Consider the following 12,748-nt stretch of genomic DNA (forward strand, 5'->3'; position numbering starts at 1 on the left):
TAAGAACCTTGGCGTGATCCTGGACAACACCCTGTCGTTCTCAACCAACATCATGGCGGTGGCCCGTTCCTGTAGGTTCATGCTCTACAACATCCGCAGAGTACGACCCTGCCTCACACAGGAAGCGGCGCAGGTCCTAATCCAGGCACTTGTCATCTCCCGTCTGGATTACTGCAACTCGCTGTTGGCTGGGCTCCCTGCCTGTGCCATTAAACCCCTACAACTCATCCAGAACGCCGCAGCCCGTCTGGTGTTCAACCTTCCCAAGTTCTCTCACGTCACCCCGCTCCTCCGCTCTCTCCACTGGCTTCCAGTTGAAGCTCGCATCCGCTACAAGACCATGGTGCTTGCCTACGGAGCTGTGAGGGGAACGGCACCGCAGTACCTCCAGGCTCTGATCAGGCCCTACACCCAAGCAAGGGCACTGCGTTCATCCACCTCTGGCCTGCTCGCCTCCCTACCATTGAGGAAGTACAGTTCCCGCTCAGCCCAGTCAAAACTGTTCGCTGCTCTGGCCCCCCAATGGTGGAACAAACTCCCTCACGACGCCAGGACAGCGGAGTCAATCACCACCTTCCGGAGACACCTGAAACCCCACCTCTTCAAGGAATACCTAGGATAGGATAAGTAATCCTTCTCACCCCCCCCTTAATGACTTAGATGCACTATTGTAAAGTGGCTGTTCCACTGGATGTCAGAAGGTGAATTCACCAATTTGTAAGTCGCTCTGGATAAGAGCGTCTGCTAAATGACTTAAATGTAAATGTAAATGTAAATATAGCCCTGATTAGATTAAACTAAATAGTACTCTGAAAAGAACGACTGCACCAATGATGCTGAACACTGGTCGCCTTGGTTTCATTTTCAGGCTGAACACTAAACAAATGCATGTTGAGCCTCACTAAATCTCTCTTGATCTGTCTAATAACATGGATTTCACCCTAAGACTTTACTCAACATAATTTTCCAATGATTGTATTGACTAGCTGCTCGTCTCCAGTAATCCAATAATGTCATAGAAAAATGGTGTCTTGGATGAAGGAAATGATAAAAGGTGTACTCCCCTATGTATCAGTTTCCCTCCTTTGGGTTTGCCTCGTGTCTAATTTTAGAGATTGAGATTGCCTTGCATCACTGGTGCAGTCAGACATGCAGGGAATCACCTGGTAATAGATCCAGAGATGTTCCTGCTAGCTTCATCCCTCTGAGACACCTGTCAACAGTCAGTGCCCACCTCCAGTTGCTGCTCCACTGTATATGAAGACTTCACTAAGACTTCACTGCCCGTGGCCATGCTGTGGTTTGGTTGGGAGACTCCAGACTGATACAAATGAGGCAGGATGCAGGGATACCTCCAGATGAGGTCAGTTAGGGGTCCTGAGACACTCACTCCTCTGTCCTTAAATGTCCCAGTCAGACAGTTATAATATATACATATAGTGTATCTTATATCCAAAGTATGTCTCATACAGCGATGGAGAATATTTATTTGGGGGGGGGGTATTGATCTATCTGATCAAGTTGCGAAAGAATGTGTAGGCATTTGTTTTCAACTTTAGCAGTAGCCTGCTTGTAGTTGTACAGTACTGTATGTTCCAGTGTTTTTTTTTCTATGAGGAATATGGCTGTGGGTCGGGTGTATCACTGCAGTCCTCTCACAGCTAACCCTAGCAGGTCACTACACTGCAGTCTGACTACTCCAACCCGCCCACAGTGTTCAGCACAGAGTCACTGGGAGACAGTATCATCTATGAAGATCAGGCGGCAGCAAAAATACTTGAAAAGAGTGGCCATGATCTGTGGAGTGTAGGTGTATGAATTAAAATGGAGCTGACCCATGGTTACCTATTCAGCCCCAGACCTGAGTCGTACTCTGCTCTCGCTGCTCCCAGCAGCTGACACTCTGTGGCATGTTTGTTCCAGCTGAGATCCCCGTCAGTGTGTCAAATGTCAAGATGAATAGGAGTGTTGCATGAGTCACACCATCCTCTGCCTACCTGCCTTGAACTCGGTCACTGGGGGTACTTTAGTGACACTATGGAGAAGTCTCTCTTTCTCCTCCCCTTTTAAAACCACACACGTTCCCCACACTGTGAACTGGAAAGTAAAGGAGTTCACAGAGCCCAGATCAGGAGATCAGGGTAAACTCTCTGGAGACTCTCTGGAGATCAAAGAGATTCCAATGGATGGACCACACAAAAAGGGTTTCATTACATTGATCATTGGATAAGCCTTACATTGATCAGTGGAGCATTACAAAGTCTCAATGTGGTCCTGTCTTTCACATAACCCATAAATAAAGGCTAACATTTATTTTGTGGAGAGATAGAGAGATAAACCACAGATCAGGAAATGACATCATACGGTAATCCAGAAATCGATCATGGATTGAACAGCTAATAGTTCTGGGGGCTTTCACTGGACGAGGTGAGTCTGTAGAGTGCAGGGCCAAACACATGCTTGGACAATGTGACAGCGTTCACAGCTCGAATGTGTTGATATGTTTACTCCTCATAAACTGTTAGAAAAAAGGCTTTCAAACAGGTTCTTTGGTTGTCCCCATAGGATAACCTTTTTTGGTTCCAAGCATAACTATTTTAGGTTCCATGTAGAACCCTCTGTGGAAAGGGTTTTTACATGGGGTGGCAGGTAGCCTAGTGGTTAGAGCATTGGGCCAGTAACCGAAAGGTTGCTAGATTGAATCCGCGAGCTGACAAGGTAAAAATCTGTTGTTGAACAAGGCAGTTAACCCACTGTTCCTAGGCCGTCATTGTAAATAAGAATTTGCTCTTAATTTTATTTTATTTAACCAGGCAAGTCAGTTAAGAACAAATTCTTATTTTCAATGACGGCCTGGGAACAGTGGGTTAACTGCATGTTCAGGGGCAGAACGACAGATTTGTACCTTGTCAGCTCGGGTGTTTGAACTCGCAACCTTCTGGTTACTAGTCCAACACTCTAACCACTAGGCTACCCTGCCTCCCCGAACTGACTTGCCTAGTTTAAAAAAATAAACTGTAACCAAAAAGGGTTTTCCTATGGGGACAACCGAAGAACCCTTTTTATAAGCCTTTTTTCTAAAAGTGTATGAGGAGGAGTAAACACATCAATACATTTGGGTTTTCCTATGGGGACAGCTGAATAACTGTTTTGGTTTTAGATAGCACCTTTTTTTCTAAGACAGTACATCAGGTGGAATTCATTCAGCTCAACTGCAGTCAGAGCACCCCCACCTCCTGTCCAATGCCTACCCCCCCACAACGTTTCACACCTTTCAGAATGGGAACAATGTGGAAGAAGACAAGGGAGAGATAGAAAGAAGACGAGGGAGAGATAGAAAGAAGACGAGGGAGAGATAGAAAGAAGATGAGGGAGAGATAAAAAGAAGACGAGGGAGAGATAGAAAGAAGATGAGGGAGAGATAGAAAGAAGACGAGGGAGAGATAAAAAGAAGATGAGGGAGAGACAGAAAGAAGACGAGGGAGAGACAGAAAGAAGACGAGGGAGAGACAGAAGACGAGGGAGAGATAGAAAGAAGACGAGGGAGAGATAGAAAGCACTGGCCTGGGTAGGACTGGCATGAGGCCCTAATGATTGTGTGTCATGGCAACCAGATAGCAACACATGAGTTGTGAATCTCACAGTGTAATTTGCACTGTGTAGGGGGATGATCTTGGCATGTGGTTGGCCATTTCTTATTTACAGATTTAAATCCATGTTTTCCCTTTTTCCAGGCTGACATCTAGCTTTCAAGCTTAAAAACATCCATAACAGCATCTCTTCGGAGCATTTGCTAAGAGTGTGGTAAGCCTATTTGTAGATTAATTGAGAGCGTTCATAAAGATTGATTTGGGGAGATTGCTAGTGCCCAATGATCTCAGACTGGTTACTCATCATCTACGTATGTTTCCTCTGAGTTACTGTAAATGTATCATGCTTGAGAGAACATTAAATATGATGCATAATTCATGTATGAAAACAAAGAGCCAGTAAAGAGCCAAGACTACAGTCCCCTGAGCAAGAGCCCATTCAACCAAACATTAGAATATAATAGAATTGAATAGACATGTCATTCTAGAGCACAACACAACTTTCACACCAGTGTAACATTGTATGGGCCATTTCTGTCTGAAAAAGAGAAGGCCTGCGAGAGAGAGAGAGAATGAGGAAGGTATTATGTTGACCCGAGAAAGGGGCAGGGTAAATTATGCCCCTAAATAGGAGGAATATTTTTTCCTCTGGTGTATTAACAGGTTTAGGAGGACATACTCTCTTTTAGTAACATGTTTGAATAACATGTTTTTAATTATATGTATTTTTTTTTAAATTTAACTAGTCAAATCAGTTAAGAACAAATTCTTATTTACAATGACGGCCTATACCAAGCCAAACCCAGACGATGCTGGGCCAATTGTGAGCCACCCTATGAGCCTCCTAATTATGGCCAGTTGAGATACAGCCTGGAATCCAACCGGGTTGTCTGTAATGACGCCTCAAGCACCGAGATGCAGTGCCTTAGACTGCTGCACCACTCGGGAGCCTCAAAGTAAGTAACAGGTTTGAGTGACAGGTTTAAATAACAGGTTTTAGTAAACTAGCCATGTGACCAGTCATGTAAATGGCAAGTTGGTAGCCTACTGTCAAACATTCCTTTTCTCCCGCACCCCATAAATAACTCTCCAAAACTCTGTCACCCAGACAGAGTAAAATAATAATATGTGAATGTTATCCATCTCTCTGGTGTTAATGACTCAGCAGCACTGGGAGGAGCACGGTTTCTAGCAGGGTTAAGGTTAGGGTTAGATTTTGTCAGGGTTAAGGTTAGGGTTTGTTTTTGTCAGGGTTAAGGTTAGGGTTAGTTTTTGTCAGGGTTAAGGTTAGGGTTAGTTTTTGTCAGGGTTAAGGTTAGGGTTAGATTTTGTCAGGGTTAAGGTTAGGGTTTGTTTTTGTCAGGGTTAAGGTTAGGGTTAGTTTTTGTCAGGGTTAAGGTTAGGGTTTGTTTTTTGGCAGGGTTAGGTTTAGGGTTCGTTTTTGACACGTTCGGGTTCATTTCTGGCAGGGTTAGTGTAAGAACCAACGCTGGAGATGAAAAGCAGGTATGGAGAGTGAACATTTAATTTATACAGACATGGAACAGGACAGGAACAGCGCCAGAACCAGGTAATACAAAGACATACGACAATTAATGCTGAAGCGGGGAACAGAGCTGGGGAACAGACAGATATAGGGAAGGAAATAACAAAGGTGATTGAGTCCAGGTGAGTGCAATGAATCGCTGATGCGCATGACGAGGGAAACAGGTGTGCAGGAATGCGTAATGCAGAGCAGCCTGGCGCCCTCGGGCACCTGGGGGGGAGAGCGGGAGCAGGCGTGACTGTTAGGGTTAGTTTTTGGCAGCATTAGTGTTATTTTTTGTTTGGATTAGTGTCCGTTTTTTGCAGGGTTAGTGTTAGTTTATTTTGGCAGCGCCTCTCGTGTTTGAGCTTTCTAAACAGAGCATGTTAGGTGCTGCTCACACTGCCATCCTGGTCCTGTGTTGGGGTAGAGGGCTCTGCAGGTGGCCTGTGATGAATCACTCTGGGGAGCGAGTCTCCACACTCCCCATTCCTGCCTCCTTTTAATGGCCTCTATCCACAAATACTGTACTTCCCCTCCTTCTGCTTGATCAGCTGTAACACATCTCCTCCCATCTTTCCTTCTTCTCTCCTTAAGTGCATTGCCAGATGTTGCCAGATGTGGCCAGATGCTGCCGGATGAATACAGTTGAAAGGGAGATATTAAATTAATGCACAGAACTCTTCTGATCTATGTAAGTAATTGTGTTTAAGAAATCACATGGGAAAACAAATGCATATTTTAGCAGCATACCAAAGTCAAGTAGAACTGTAGTAATTGGCTACTTGTTTGACTGACAGTTGAGTCAAACTGCCTCAGCGCTATCATTGGCTGATTATATTCTCCAAAAAGTGATGCAATATTTTGAGACTAGCTGTAATACATTAGTTGCCCCATCAACATTATGAGACATTTATACAACAAATATGTTTATCTCCTATTGTTTGAGAATGAAATACCATCAGAAACCTTCCTTTGTCTAGCATAATTGTTCCCTGATTTTATTAAGGACAGCTCTGGTAATAGAATACAAACAACGAGTATATTTCAAATGGAATTGGACAAATATTTTGCAGTGAACTTGATTGTGAAGCAAAATAAAAAATTAGAGAGTCAAAGATTCAGACTGTAACAGCAGGAGGCTAGGGGGATTTAAAAGTTGTATTTCCAGCTCTAATAACTTGGTGTTAAAAGGTAGAGGAACATCGTGACATGTTCGGAGATGCTAGTGTGGATGGAGAGATCACAACATAAAGAAAGGGGTGGAGAGACTCGAAAGATTTGGAGCGCAACACTGTACGTCAATGTCGTCTTACATCACAAAATGGGGGGGGGGGGGGTCCTTGTAGAACATGGTCCTGTCTATAGATTTTTTTGCACAGCTCTAAATCTGTGACTCCATGGAGAGTTCATTACATTGCCATGGGGGCAGTGTTGTGTAGGCAATGGAGCTGTTGCTTGGTTCTTTTATCTGATCTAGATTTTGTTAAATTTTTGTAATTTGGCAGAGTGTTTTACAGGAACAATTAGGGTTAAGTGCCTTGCTCAAAGGCACATCAACATACTCCCCCACCCCCACCCCCCATCTACTCAGCTCAATGATTTGAACCAGTGACCCTTCGATTAATAGCCAAACGATCTTAACTGCTAGGCTACCTGCTTTCAATTTTTTTGCATTGATGATCAAATATAATCTCAGCAACTGTTTAAACAATAAACCAAACAGCATTTTGTTGAGAGGTAATAACTACGAGGCTATTTTGAAACTTGGTAGCCATGTGTTTTTTCTCCTTGATATTAAGCAGCATATCAACATGGGATAATGTTGTAGGTTACACTGGCAATTATAAGAATAGTTGCCGGAGCATATTGTATTTAACTATAAATCTGATTATTTCACATGGAGATGTGGGAAGCTAAAAAGACGAGCTAACTTTCTATGTTTCTAGCCATGCTAAAGGCAGCTATCTACTACCAGAGATATTGTATATAATGAAGAGATGGTCTTGTCTCCACCTTAACAAGTGAGTGTCCCAAAAGCAAGAAGGCAGGTGGTCTGCTTATCACTGTATTCTCATTCTCACAGATTTTGACGGGAGTGGACCCTCTCGCTTTGCCTCTTCCACACTGCTACTACTAGCAAGGAAAGACGAACAGTGTTGCCAACAAATTTTCAGTGAGGATAACGTCACAGCACACAGCTGAGGCACGGCTGTGGTCTTAAGAGTTTCCCTCTCCAGCCACACACCTACCACCCCTTCTGCTTGTCTGACTGTGGTGTGTCATTGCTGCGACTTCTATTGCATAGACAGCTTCTCCCGAACTCTCGTTTGCGGCAGAATTTTGTGGGAAAAGTTACAGAAACTCACAAGGACAAAACTCCCCAAAGGCAGCCTGAAAAGTAGCTTGAGTATAGTGACAAAGTCACTAAGTTGGCAACACTGAAGATGATTGTGACTCTTACTTGCTTCCACCACAAATGGGAAGACAAGAAAAAAACTTCTGCTATCGCCTCCTTGTGGATGGGGGTCTTAGGAAACAGACCGGTGAGGGTATTATTACGTTTCTACAATATCTGTACTTTATTGATGCCCTGGGAACACTTGCCTATTGCATCTGTAACACATACTATTCCAACTTAAGATTCATTCATGAAATCATAAATACTGTGCATTCAGAAAGTATTCAGACCACTTTGAATTTTTTTCACATTTTGTTACGTTACATCCTATTAGTGGGATTATCATTTGTTTTTCAACAGGACAATGACCCAACACACCTCCAGGCTGTGTAAGGGCTATTTGACCAATAAGGATTGTAATGGAGTGCTGCATCAGATGACCTGGCCTCCACAATCACCCAACCTCAAACCAATTGAGTTGGTTTGAGATGAGCAGCCAACAAGTGCTCAGCATATGTGAAGACTCCTTCAAGACAGTCAGAAAAGCATTCCATTGTGAAGCTGCTTGAGAGAATGTGTGCAAAACTGTCATCAAGGCAAAGTGTGGCTACTTTGAAGAATCTCAAATTTGTTTGTTTATCACTATTTTGCTATTTTGGTTACCACATGATTCAATATGTGTTATTTCATGGTTTTGACATCTTCACTATTATTCCACACACACACACACACACACATTTACGCCTCTGCTACCCTCTGTTATTATCTATGCATAGTCAATTGAACTGCATCGTTGGTAAGTAAGGGCTTGTAAGTAAGCATTTCACTGTAAGGTTGTATTCAACGCATGTGACTTATAAAATTTGATTTGATATTGATTTGATATTCAAATGCATGTCAGATCGCTACATCTGGGTCACTCTTCGACTGTTCCAACACTCTTGTGAATATGTCAACACTAAGGGACCTCTGCCCCGTAGGTTTTGTGAAGGGTTGAAGAACAGAGGGGGAAAACTCAATACAATCTTTCAATAGACTGGACTACAGAGCCTCTCACTGGACTGCCTGTCTGATGCCAGGGATAGCAGGAGACAAGGTGAGATACTTCAACAAACTGTTAAAGGCATCAATTATTACATGCCTGGTCCACAGCAGCACCAAATCTCTCTCCTGCACTTTCTCTCTCTCTCTCTCTCTCTCTTTCTCGCTCTCTCACACCACTATTTTTCATGCTGTCTCTAAGCCTCCAGAGTGGTTCTGTTCTGATGCTGCCAAGGCGGAGTGTTATTTCCACATCTCAGTCCCACAGAACACAAGGCGTAGGAGACTTCTCTTCTTGCCAGTGGATCCAGGGAGAAGGTGGGCGGATGCCAAACAGCAAAGGCATGAAACAAGCCAGCTCCATCCCTCCACCCCTAGATACCACCAGACATTTGTATCTTTTATCCCTTTCCCCAGCCCCATCTACACGCAGGAGTAGGCAGCGCAGAGACACTGGCCCCAGTCAAAGCCCAGAGTAGAGCAGAGATCTCCTGAATAAGAAACTAGGAATGCAGGCAGGCAGGGAAACTAGAGCGCTGCACTGTATGTCTTGTATAGAGGAGGAAGGCAGTTCTTTCTATGCTGCTAATGGGCGTTCCACAAACCTTCCAGGAGGCAGGTGATCAAAATAAAATGAATACTAGAACATAGTACCTGCATCTGTAGCAAACTTTTTTTACATGTATTTCTCTTCACAAATTGTAAGCAAGCTAGTTACAGTGCCTCCTAAAGACATGCTTGACATGGGAAATGAGGATCGGCTATCAGTTGATCATTCAGGAGAGGACTAATGTAAATATGCTAGTTAGCTAGCTAAAAAAAAATGTTTGTTTTTTTACTGATTGTGATTTATCTTCTATGCTCTTAAATAATCACTTCATAATAGCCTAATATTCATTTTATTTTTATTTTTTTACTCATAATATTTGGCTGGTTGGCTGGCTGGCTAGTGGCTTGTGTGGATATTTTAGAATATGGTGGTTAGTTAGAGCAGTGGGTCCCAAAATTGAGTGGTTCAAACCTCGAGACCCCCATGCACGCACATATGCATGCGAGCACACGCGCAGACAATTGCTGAGAAAATGTAATTAAGCCTACAGCCATAAACGGCTATGCATTTTCAAAATGCAGGATACAAAAATAAACTCAGTTTTACTTTTTTGATGAAAATCAATCATGTTAGCAGCCAAAATCAACTATGGGTATCATGTCACTTCTCTGGAGTACAACGGCTTTATCCACAAATCATCTCAGAAAATCTCCTAGGATGAAAAAACTGTTTTAAGACAACAACAAAAACTCCCAGCTCAGAGTAGGTTTTAGGATGTTAATTAAAACACTGCTCAGACAATGATTAAAATCAACTCATAAAAGTTTATCTCAGATGGTAATCATGACACTTTGAGGTACCGCAAAGGAAAGATAGTGATGAAGCTCATTGACATTGTCGCGATGAGGCACCGCCAGCTTTGAACTCCATAGCAGGCTTCAGACAGGTGCATACGACTGTACATTAAATGTTACAATGGTTAAACGTTTGATATAATTTTCGCTTAACACAATCACTTTGCCTACTCGTAATTATTGCCTAATATGCATGCATAACATTTTTTAAACAGATTTGGATGGTTTTTAAAAGCGGAATTTTCACAATATTACCGTTATGTCAATACACTCGTTACCCCTGTTTAACTCTAAATCGCTTAGAGCACAGTAGGTATCAAGTCGCCTGCAGATAATGTTGCATACAACGTTGCAATCAACGTTTGAAAGATCTATAATTTTCTTAGAACACAATCAAAGTGAACATAAACCCTAGATGCCTTTATTTGCCCAATTTGTAGGCATGCCCAACGTGATTTTTTAAATTGTTTTTATTTATCCGTTATTTTACCAGGTAAATTGACTGAGAACACGTTCTCATTTACAGCAACGACCTGGGGAATAGTTACAGGGGAAAGGAGGGGGATGAATGAGCCAATTGTAAACGGGGGATTATGAGGTGACCGTGATGGTTTGAGGGCCAGATTGGGAATTTGACTTCATGCGTCAAATTGTTAACAAACATGTCTAACAGGATTCCTAGAACCTTTTCTGAGATGCTTTGTGGATACTGATCTGGATCAGACATGCTGCCTTTGTGCGCTGATGCTGATGACTGGTCATTGGTCGACAATCAAGACACGTAACCTTTTGGTTTTGAAGCTCAGGTGAGACAATCATGTTGCAATACTGTAGACCTATGTTAGAAAATTGGGCCCATATCCACAACACATTGCTGCTGTTTTGACGGTGTCGGAGGTGGAACTGCATTAGAGCTGTCAAATCCACAAGTGGTTCCGAGTATTATACCTAAAGCAGACATTGCCATTGGCTGCATGGAGTCACATTAAAGAAATCGCATGTAGCCTTGTTTACAAATTACAACACTGGAATGTGAGATGCAATCTACACATCCACCAATTCAGCTATATTGTGTTTGTTTTACACTGATGTTATCTTTTTTTCCCATAATATTTTCCTTTCCTATGACACGAAAATAGCTTCTGGGCATCAGAACAGGATCACTAACCTCGATTTGGACGATTTCTACTTCAACGAGTCGGGAGAGTGGACATACTGCTGACTCTGGACCAGGCCTTAACCCCTGTGAATTGAAAGAGGAAGAAACCGCGCAAAAGAGGAAAATGAGCTGGACCCCTGACGTGACTACGTCGACGAGTAAGTAAACCCTCCATTTTATTGGCGAACGTACAACCACTACGATACAAACTGGACCAGTGGTGGTCAGGGCAGTTAAAGATGAGGGATGACCAAAAAATGTCATGACCATGGCCTTATTTCTATTACAGCATATTGGATGACTGTCATTCATATTCCATTAACCCAGTTCAATGTAACATGGACAGGTTTAGGCTACTACGTGATACTCAAATGTTCCCTATAACCATCATGAGGTCGCTACAACATAGCCTATGAATGAAAGTTTACAACGCAGGTGCACACGTGACATTGATACCAATTTGACACATGGACAGACAATGAAATTCAATACCGCCTTGCACACTCTTGCCTGCATCAAGCTGATATAGGATGTATTCATTAGTCTAACAGTTGCAAACAAGAGTTTCTATCGGACAAATTCAAGTATGTTTATCCCCGTTTTGTTCCGTTTGCTTCCATTTAAGAAACGTTTTTCAACAGAATCGGCGGAATGAATACACCCCTAATCACACGTAAACACACAGCCACGTTATATTCCTTCTCGCATCCATGCGCTCTCCTCCTCTGCTTGTGGACTTCAATGCACAACAACACATCAGCTGTATGTGACCTGGCAAAAACAAAACAAGTTTCAAAGACAAAATGCCACACACAGCCTACATTGTTGTCACAATATTAGCTAAAGTAATGTCATAGCTAGCATAGCTAATAGAACTAACGCGTTAGTAAACCTGCTACAATCAGGCAGTAAGCAGAAAACTTACCTTGACTTGGAAGAGTTCCAGTGTTGTGTTGGATAGTCATATCCAGCTAGCTAACATAGAATCCTTCTGTGCTGGATGTTTTGGTAGGCTAACTAGCTAGCTGCATTTGTTAGCTAAGTAAGCGAAACTGTAAGTGAAAAATGGACAGTCTCTTACTCTATATTTCTCTCTTGCTTCACCCTAATTTGTGAAGAAATGAATTTGTTCAAAACTGTTCTCTCTCTTTGAGTCAACTATTCACCACATTTTATGCACTGCAGTGCTAGCTAGCTGTAGCGAATGCCTTCAGTACTAGATTTATTCTCTGATATTTTGATTGGGTGGACAACATGTCAGTTCATGCTGCAAGAGCTCTGATAGATTGTAGGACATCCTCCGGAAGTTAATCATTACTGTGTGAGTATGTAAGTAGGTGAGAACCATGAGCCTCCTAGGTTTTGTGTTTAAGTCAATGTACCCAGAGGAAGAAGAAAGCTAGCTGTCCTCCGGCTACACCGTGGTGCTACCCTACAGAGTACTGTTGAGGCTACTGTAGACCTTCTTGGGCCAGCATCCCTGTGGAACACTTGACTCCTTGTAGAGTCCATTCCCCCCAATGAATTGAGGCCATTCTGGGGGCAAAAGGGGGTGCATCTCGATATTAGGAAGGTGTTCCTAATGTTTTGTACACTCAGTGAGCTCCAAAACTATTTTTGGTTATGTT

At 42.8% G+C, this 12,748-nt stretch overlaps 1 long non-coding RNA gene across 1 annotated transcript; it reads right to left on the reverse strand.

The window, feature by feature from the left end:
- Positions 1–5,693: 5,693 nt before the first annotated feature.
- LOC135547007 (uncharacterized) lies at positions 5,694–12,260 on the reverse strand. Its single transcript, XR_010456659.1, has 3 exons — positions 12,046–12,260; positions 11,130–11,891; positions 5,694–5,746 (listed from the first exon to the last, which is right to left on the reverse strand). It is a non-coding gene; the product is annotated as an uncharacterized LOC135547007 (long non-coding RNA).
- Positions 12,261–12,748: the final 488 nt, after the last annotated feature.

This window comes from Oncorhynchus masou, chromosome 10, assembly GCF_036934945.1.
Source record: "Oncorhynchus masou masou isolate Uvic2021 chromosome 10, UVic_Omas_1.1, whole genome shotgun sequence".
Classification (NCBI taxonomy): Eukaryota; Metazoa; Chordata; class Actinopteri; order Salmoniformes; family Salmonidae; genus Oncorhynchus; species Oncorhynchus masou.